Genomic DNA, 8,033 nt, shown 5'->3' with positions numbered 1-8,033 from the left:
GTAAGATTTTTTTGAGAAGCAAGCCTTTAAATCTCAGTGCAATACCTGGTGCCAAGACAAGTGTGAGATCCTGCTGCCTGTCTTGCACTGGCCAGAAAAACTGTCCAGGCAAACAATTAAGAAATGGTCTATCTTGTATTTCATCAGTGGGTTATCACAGCCTTCATCCACTTGTGGGTTATCACATCCTGAAAACAGTATCTGTAGTAATTGAGGGTCTTTCTCAAATTCACTTATTTCCTTAGGGCAGCTCCTGTTGCCATCATTGCACAAAGATAAAGCTTTATCAGAGAACAGATTCTGACAATTCCAGATACTGTACCTATGTCAGATGGAGAGGATAAAACTGTTTTATTAAGAAAGAAATAAATAAAGAAAGAAAGAAAGAATGAAAGAAAGAAAGAAAGAAAAAAGAAAGAAAGAAAGAAAGAAAGAAAGAAAGAAAGAAAGAAAGAAAGAAAGAAAGAAAGAAAGAAAGAAAGAAAGAAAGAAAGAAAGAGAAAAAGAAAAAAAAGAAAAAAAAAAAGAGAGAGAGAGAGAAAAAAGAAGAGGTAGAGCCATAGGAGTACCTGAAGCACTCAGACCTATCTAGAAATATAGCAGCTGCCATGCTACTTGAAATCTGAAAGTTTTTCAGTTTGATAAAATTACAAAAAATGTGCAGCATGTATGCTGGGAAAAACAATAAAAGATCTGAATAAGTCTTGCGCAGTTTTGTGCTAAGTTGTGGGCTAACCAGATTTCACTTCCTCAGCAGCAACAGAGGCTTACAGAAAGCAGTGCAAGAGTTGCAGGAATCCACTTCCATTCTGATAGTACCATGATTTATTGCGGCCAACCCCATGATGTTCTGCAAAAACAATTTTTCCCTTTCCTTTTGAAATGCAAATTTTCTTTCAGTGCTGCTCTGACATGTAATTTTACTGGGGAAGGGTTTGATAGAATGACTGGTGCTGTATTTTTTTTCTCCCCTAAAGCTGAGTGATCTGCACTCACAGCTTCTAGATAGACTTGGTAATGCTGTAACTTTGAGAAACCACTTATTGTGCCTCAGGCTGCATGCTGCACTGCTGTTTACAGCTCCAGGAAGGTGGAATGGAGAAAGAGTTCTCTCAGCTATAACTGGGACTTTCCTGCTGACAAGTGAGTTTGGAAATACCTTGAAGAGTGAGTTCTAGCCCTCCTTTCTCCTCATGGGCATAAGCAAACCATCTCTAGAACTGCCCAGGCTAGCTCACAGCTCCGCAGGGGGTTGTGCATGTCCGCACCATTCAGTCCAGGATGCTTTCACATCATTGGCTTGGCTCTTTCTCACAAAAAATTTGCAAGACCCAGCTGAAAACACTTGTCTCTTGTTATTTTAGTCACTTACACAGCCGGCATTTTCTAACCGAGTGCCAATTGCCAGCTTCTGTTCCAGGAAAGAGAGAAATGCTGAATTCTAGGGCCATGGCACTGGGAGGGAAAGATCAAGCAGTGTAACAGAGGCAGGACTTGAGACCTATTCTGTGAACTCTCACCTGCCACGTCGCTGAGGGCTGTCTGCAGCCACGGGCACAGCCCGTCACAATGGCCTCATCCGGCCGAGCCTCTCTGTCACGGCTGAGGGTCCTGCCCATGAGAAATAGATATTATTTCTTCTAGAATTTGCAGTGGTGGATTTTGTTGTGAAGTGGAACCCATCCCACAAAGGCCTGCCCTTCTGTCTTTCATGATTCTGCTTAAACATATCTGATCTGTCAGATAGAAAAGAGCTTATCTCCTACTATAAATGGATTCAATTTCCCATTCCGCTGGAACTCAGAAGAGCAATATTCTGCTACCAGAAATTCAAGAACAGGCTTCCAGAAAAGCTGATAGAGCAACAGTGATGAACCAGATGCTCCAGCCTTATAAATTAGGAGAAGATTATGCATAGCCAGCTGTACCATATAAATGCCCAGTTTTACAGGATACCATGGTCCTCGGTGTTTATCATATGGTGCAGCATCTGGCCAGTCCCGTTCATACGTCCCGTGTATCTGCTTTAATCAGACATGGACCCGGGGTTTACACACTTGCAAGGCTTGATTGCAGCTAAGAACCACTTTGTGGCTGGGGGTGGGGTTCTGTTGTGAAACGACATTGGCTTTTGCCACAGATCTGTTAGACATCAGCAAGTATTCCAGACTGCAGGGAATTAATCATATATAGGTGGGGTTTTCTCTGGATTTCAACATTTGCTACAAAGATCAAAGATACTAATCTGTAAAACCTGTTTTTTAAAAAAGTAAATAAACAAAAGGAGAAATCTCAACCTCCTGAGTATTAGTTTGTCATAAAGGACACCGGACACAAAACAAGGCTACTTTCCGCAGAGAAGGGAAGGGAAAGAAATGACACTGGTGTTCAAGATCAGGAAAGTTACAGTCTCCTTTGTTACTTGTTTTCAGAATCTTTTGCAAAAGGTTTCCAAAGAAAGAGAAAAACAAAAACCTTTTAAATGTAATTCCCAAAATTATGAAGTCACTGGTTGTTTTATTGTGTTACGTGCTTACTCCACTGAAAACCCAGTTAAAGAAGTCATTGCTACCAGAATTTTGGCTTGAGATGGGGAAAAATGGGAACCTTGAGCCCTGATGCTTACAAGGAAAGGAATATCTGTAAAAGTTCCATCATCTGAGATAAATACTCAGGACAGTTTCAAATCTTTAAACATATTGCTCTTTTCTAAGGCATTGGGACCCTGATGCTGAGTTGCCTAAATACCCTTAATGACAAAATGCAGCCCAGGAGGAACACTGAGGACCAGACTCTTCAGAAATGTCCTTACTTTTAAGCACAGGAACAGGATGACAGTGAAGAGCCATTGTACTAATTGTTATACCCACAAAATAGCACCAGGAAATTTGTTATTAAGTTAATTTATTTATTTCAGGAAATGTCTTTCTAATACTTTTTTTCTTTTTGGTGTGTAAGAAATCACAAATCATACCAATTTCCAAGAAAGCTCTTGTCTTTCATTTTTTACAACAGAGTATTTTTTTAACATTGCTTGTTAGGCGACACTGGGTTTGTTGAATAGTTGACAAGAACATGATTATTACAGGGCTAAGGTCTTATTTATAGGCCTTTTAATATAAATTCTTATATTTAGAAGAATAAAGCTCCTAAAAGATATCAGCAAAAAGATAAACAGTAATGTTGTCTTTGTTAAATTAAACTTAAACATTTCCAGAGGGTCTGTGAAATCATGCCCTGAGTGGAATGAGACTCGGAGACACAAACCTAGAGAAGAAACTACTGGAAAAGACAGAAGAGGAAAGAAGACAAAGTGCACATATTCAAGGGCTGGGAAGCAGCATTAGAGCAGAAATGCGTATTTCAACAAGCATACAAATGCATACAAAATAGGAGCAAAGGAATTTGATGAACAACACAGACATTAAACAGTTTCTGCCTTGGAAAAGGAGGCCCATACTTCTATGAAGCAAAACCATTTCATATGTGTCCATAGTCAGGGAAAAGATATACCTATAAGGATACAACATAGGTGTGTTCTGATCAGAGAGACCATTTCAGATATTTCAGCAGCAGCCTTAGAGGGAGAAGAGCCATTACACAGAAGATTTCTAAAGCCAGAGAGAGAAATTTATATGTGGGGGGCAGATACAGTGAGGGATCTGCATGAGATCCTCACGTCCTGGGGTGGCAGCTGAAGCTCTACTTCAGTCACTGAAACACTGCTGTAATGTACTCATGGGATATTTACCAGGAATAAGCTGGACCTGACCTGAAGTCATGTGTATTTGATTTGTAGGGTTACAATAACAAATCTGAAGAAAAAAAACTGGTTATGGGGATGAAATACAGATGAGATAATGTTGATGTGCACACTAGAGTTGCAGGGTACCTTGGGCACAGTTGTGTGGCCCTTTCTAGCATCCAGGACCTTCTCTTTGCTTTTGAATGATTATGTTTATATTTGAATGATCACTTTTAAATTTGAATGATCTTGTGGAAAATGGAGCAGGATGAGTGAAACTCTGCAAAATGAATGTGAAGAGACTTCAGAAATTGAGATCCGAGTTTGGTACTTCTATTTATCACTTTCATTTTGAATACTTGCTTGAAGCTGATTCTCTGACTCAATGAAATATTGCTTCACTCTTATAAATACCATGAAAATTTATGCTAAAAGTACAGAAACTTACTAAATAATTAGTAAAATCCTCTCAGCTGCACAAGATGTGTCATTATGCCATCCTTGAGCACACAAGGACGTTATTTCTTGGCAATTTGCTCCTCACTGGTGTTTGCCACAAAAAGATTCCCTGAAATAACAGGAGACACAGTGATACAAAGTGCAATATACTTTGAGTGCCTAAGATTTTAAAACACAAGAGGCTGGGATCAAGCACAAGCAATGGGAAGAAGCTGAGCAGAACATGCCCAGAGCTACGAAGTCCATCTGGGAGACATACTGAGATCAGTTATTCTGAATCCTCCAGTCATACGCCTCCTTGCTCTACAAGCTGTGCTATGACCTCAAAAAAAACCCCAAAACCAGAGCCACAAAAAAGCAAGAGCTGCTTCAGCTGTGTGATCATTTCAGCGTGTGCAAACACAGTATTCGTGATGCATTGGAGGAAAGCTGGCTTGGGTTGGGAAAAGGTATTTTCCCAAATTTTTATAACTGCTGTATATTAAAGACAGCTGAAAGCACCAGCCCAAATTACCATCAATTATCTAAAGGAACATTATGTTGTTCATGTTTTTACCATGACTGACCGTCACAACAAAAACGATTCTGCTGCTTCCAGATGAAGTAGGAAAAGTAACATTTCAGAGTGAGGCCATGAATCTGACCAAACAGAAGAGCCATGCATTGGTGTAACCAACACCTGGTGATCTGAGCAGGAAACATGACCTCTCAAGGTCCAAGGATAACCAGTTATGTTATGAGAAATAAGCCAAACAGGGCAGGGCAAACTGAATAGCATAGAAGCTTCAGCTGATTTTCCATAAGCCTGCATATAGAGAGCATCAACAAAAACAGTTCCAAAAACTACTTCTAAAGAAAAAACTGGAATTCTGCTGAATGGAAAAAAATACCACTTATTAAAATATTATTCATAGCATTTTGGTTTTTGAGTAAAAAAATAAGATAAGATTCTCTGGGGCAAAATAACCCTCATGTCCTTAATTTTCCAGGACGTGTCTAAATTTCCTGGAACAGGACAGGAATGGAAATTGCCCTTGACAGCTCTGATCAATCTTTATCTAACACATCCAGTCAGAGCTCATACTGCAATCAGTGTCCTTTGGGAATGCTTTTAGTGAGGTGCTATTTCTCTGAAAGCGGTGTAATTCAATATATAATATCCACTGATCCTGCCTGGAATGCAGCACACACACATAACCAGGGGCAGGAGGTTAAAAGAGAGCAAGGCTCTGTACACTCGTCAGTCTTACTTCGGGAGCTGAGGTGGTTCCAGTCACCCTCAGCTTCTTGTTAATGACAGCCCTGTGATCTCAGCAACAGAGAGAACAAAGAGTCTCCCCTGCCTTGGATCAGGCCTCTTCCCTGCTCCAGGGGCTCTGCTCCTGCTCACAATGCGCAAGTTTCACAAGTTACATTTCACAACACCTTGTTTCCTTGCTGTGCTGGTTAGAAAAGAAAAAAACAACACCCAAGAAACTTCTGCCATGTAATCATGAGGGCCCAAGCAGCTCACTGAGGTTTACGTGCAGCAAACTGAGAATTAACTCCCACTCTGCACTTCATTTCAGCCGGTGAACAGCGCAGAACAGGGTGTACCTCCACGAACAGTCAAGATTACAAACATCTGTTTAATATTTACAACCCAAACACCAGTGCTAGTATTTCTAATGAATTTCAAGTCTTGAGCAAGCTGAAGGCTGAAGTGATGCAAACAGCAGGCCAAAAGAGGAGAGTGGAAGACATTACACCCACGTTATGCAGAGAGCAACCTGCAAGCAGACACAACAGAACAGAGAAACTAGCTGCTTATATTATTAAACATACTGTACTAATGCAATATTTCTTAAGTAGAAACAAGGTTTGAGGCACTTATCCAGACCTCTGCAGATTATGTCCTTCCGGCCTCAAAGCATTTCCCTTAGCTGGAGAACAGCATGGACAAATTCAACAAGTGAAAGTCAGGCAGTCCAGTGGGTTCAAGTCCCAGGACTTCCTTGGGGTTTGGAGAAGACAGAATTCCCCAAAACTCTTATCAGTTTCTTAGTGGCAAAGTAGGAGAAAAGAGTGAGATGTTCACTCTTTCCTCTTGGCCATTTTGCATTTTCTGTCATGACTCAGGGAGCTGTGTATTTAACCCTCACAAAGCCATTTACTCATGCTAAGTCCTTTAGACGAGGACTGAGCAGTCACTGGTGAGTGGTACTGGACATAATGGGTGTGGATGACCGTAAGTCTGGGGTGCTGTCACAGTTATTTGTGAAGCAGAAGCAGGGACTCCCTGCTTGCTACAGGCTGTGGCGAAATCAGAGCCAGCTTTCACAGTCCAAAGACTAACTTCACACAGTGATACAGTTCACTTGCTTAGGGACAGCACTTTAGCCAAGGTCTGCAAAAAACACCAGATGTGAATATTTCACTACCATAGAAAAATCAGAATTACTTTGTAAAGAAAATCCCAATATAAATGCTTCCATTAAAAATAAATAAATAAATAAATAAAATAAAATAAATAAATAAATAAAATAAAATCAAACCACAGTCATAGGGTGTAATTTAATTTTTCATTGATAAGTGTACCTAGCTTGGCAGGAGCCAGGCCTGGAAAAGTACATTTCAGAACCAAGCCTTTAAAGAATACTTGAACTGTCCCCTTTTAAAAGAAGAGTATGAAAAGGGGGACTTATTCCCGAAACAAGTCTGCATTACTTTTCTCAGAAGAGGTCCATTTCTACCCAGTGCATGCAGCTATTACTTCACCGATTGGAAAACAATTAAAGCTGAAAAAAAACCCGGCTAAATCCCAAATCCCAAGGTAAGGTTTTCTAAATAAACCAAGGAACTATTTAAAAAAAAAAAAAAAAAAAAGAAAAAAAAAAAAGTGGCTGAAGCATGTATGGGATTATACTGACATGTTGTGGCAAGACAGAAGTAATGCAATGCCTTAATCACAGCTGTGACCTTCAGCTACTGTGCTATGTTCTTTCCTCTGCTTGAGGAGCAGAGAGAAGTCTGGGTCCTCAGACCCAGATCAAGGATGGGGACAAGGAAACTGAGAAAATGTAAGAGCAAGACATCATCACTGCATCCTTCCAATGTTTCCATGTGGAACAGTGAAGTCATTTCCACATCTTACACATTTTAGCATGGAGAGATGCAAAGCAGATCACTTCCCTGTCCAAATCCAGAGCTGGAAATCCTCATCTCACACAGCTGCAGATATATATTTGGAGGGCTCTCTAAAAAAAAAAAAAAAAAAAAAAAAAAAACAGGGGAAAAAAAAAACAACAACAACACCAACAAACAAACAAACAAACAAACAAAACCCCCAAAAAACACAACAAAAAACTCCACCCCCCAAAAAAACAAACCACCCTCCTCAAAAAAACCAACTAACCAAAAAAACCAACAAAAACCCCACCCAAAACCAAACAAAAAACCCCCACAAAAAACCCCAAACAAACAAACAAAAACAACAACCAAAAATCCCCCCAAGCCCCCTGAATTATTTCATTGAATAATCTTTCCCATACCACTGATACTTTGGGAAAAAAGTTCTGGCACAAGCAGCGTCCTGAGACATGATATTTTCAGAGGAAAAAGGGGCATGAAGAGAAAATAATTAACAGAACAGTGGCAGTGATTAAGCTCCTAAAGCATGGAATTATAAAGCCTTTCCATCTATGGAGTCCCAAGAATCAGTTAGTGTGGGAGAGCTACAGCTCCTCATAACCAGTGAATAGTTGTGGTGGGGAGGTAAAGGGTGACATGGACCAAGGCTGACCACCCACAGTTCCACCGTGCTGTGAGATCACCAGCTGGAGCACTTCTG

The sequence above is a fragment of the Hirundo rustica genome, chromosome 3 (assembly GCF_015227805.2).
Source record: "Hirundo rustica isolate bHirRus1 chromosome 3, bHirRus1.pri.v3, whole genome shotgun sequence".
Taxonomy (NCBI): Eukaryota; Metazoa; Chordata; class Aves; order Passeriformes; family Hirundinidae; genus Hirundo; species Hirundo rustica.
The sequence above is the reverse complement of the archived record's forward strand: the minus strand, read 5'-3'. Positions refer to the sequence as shown.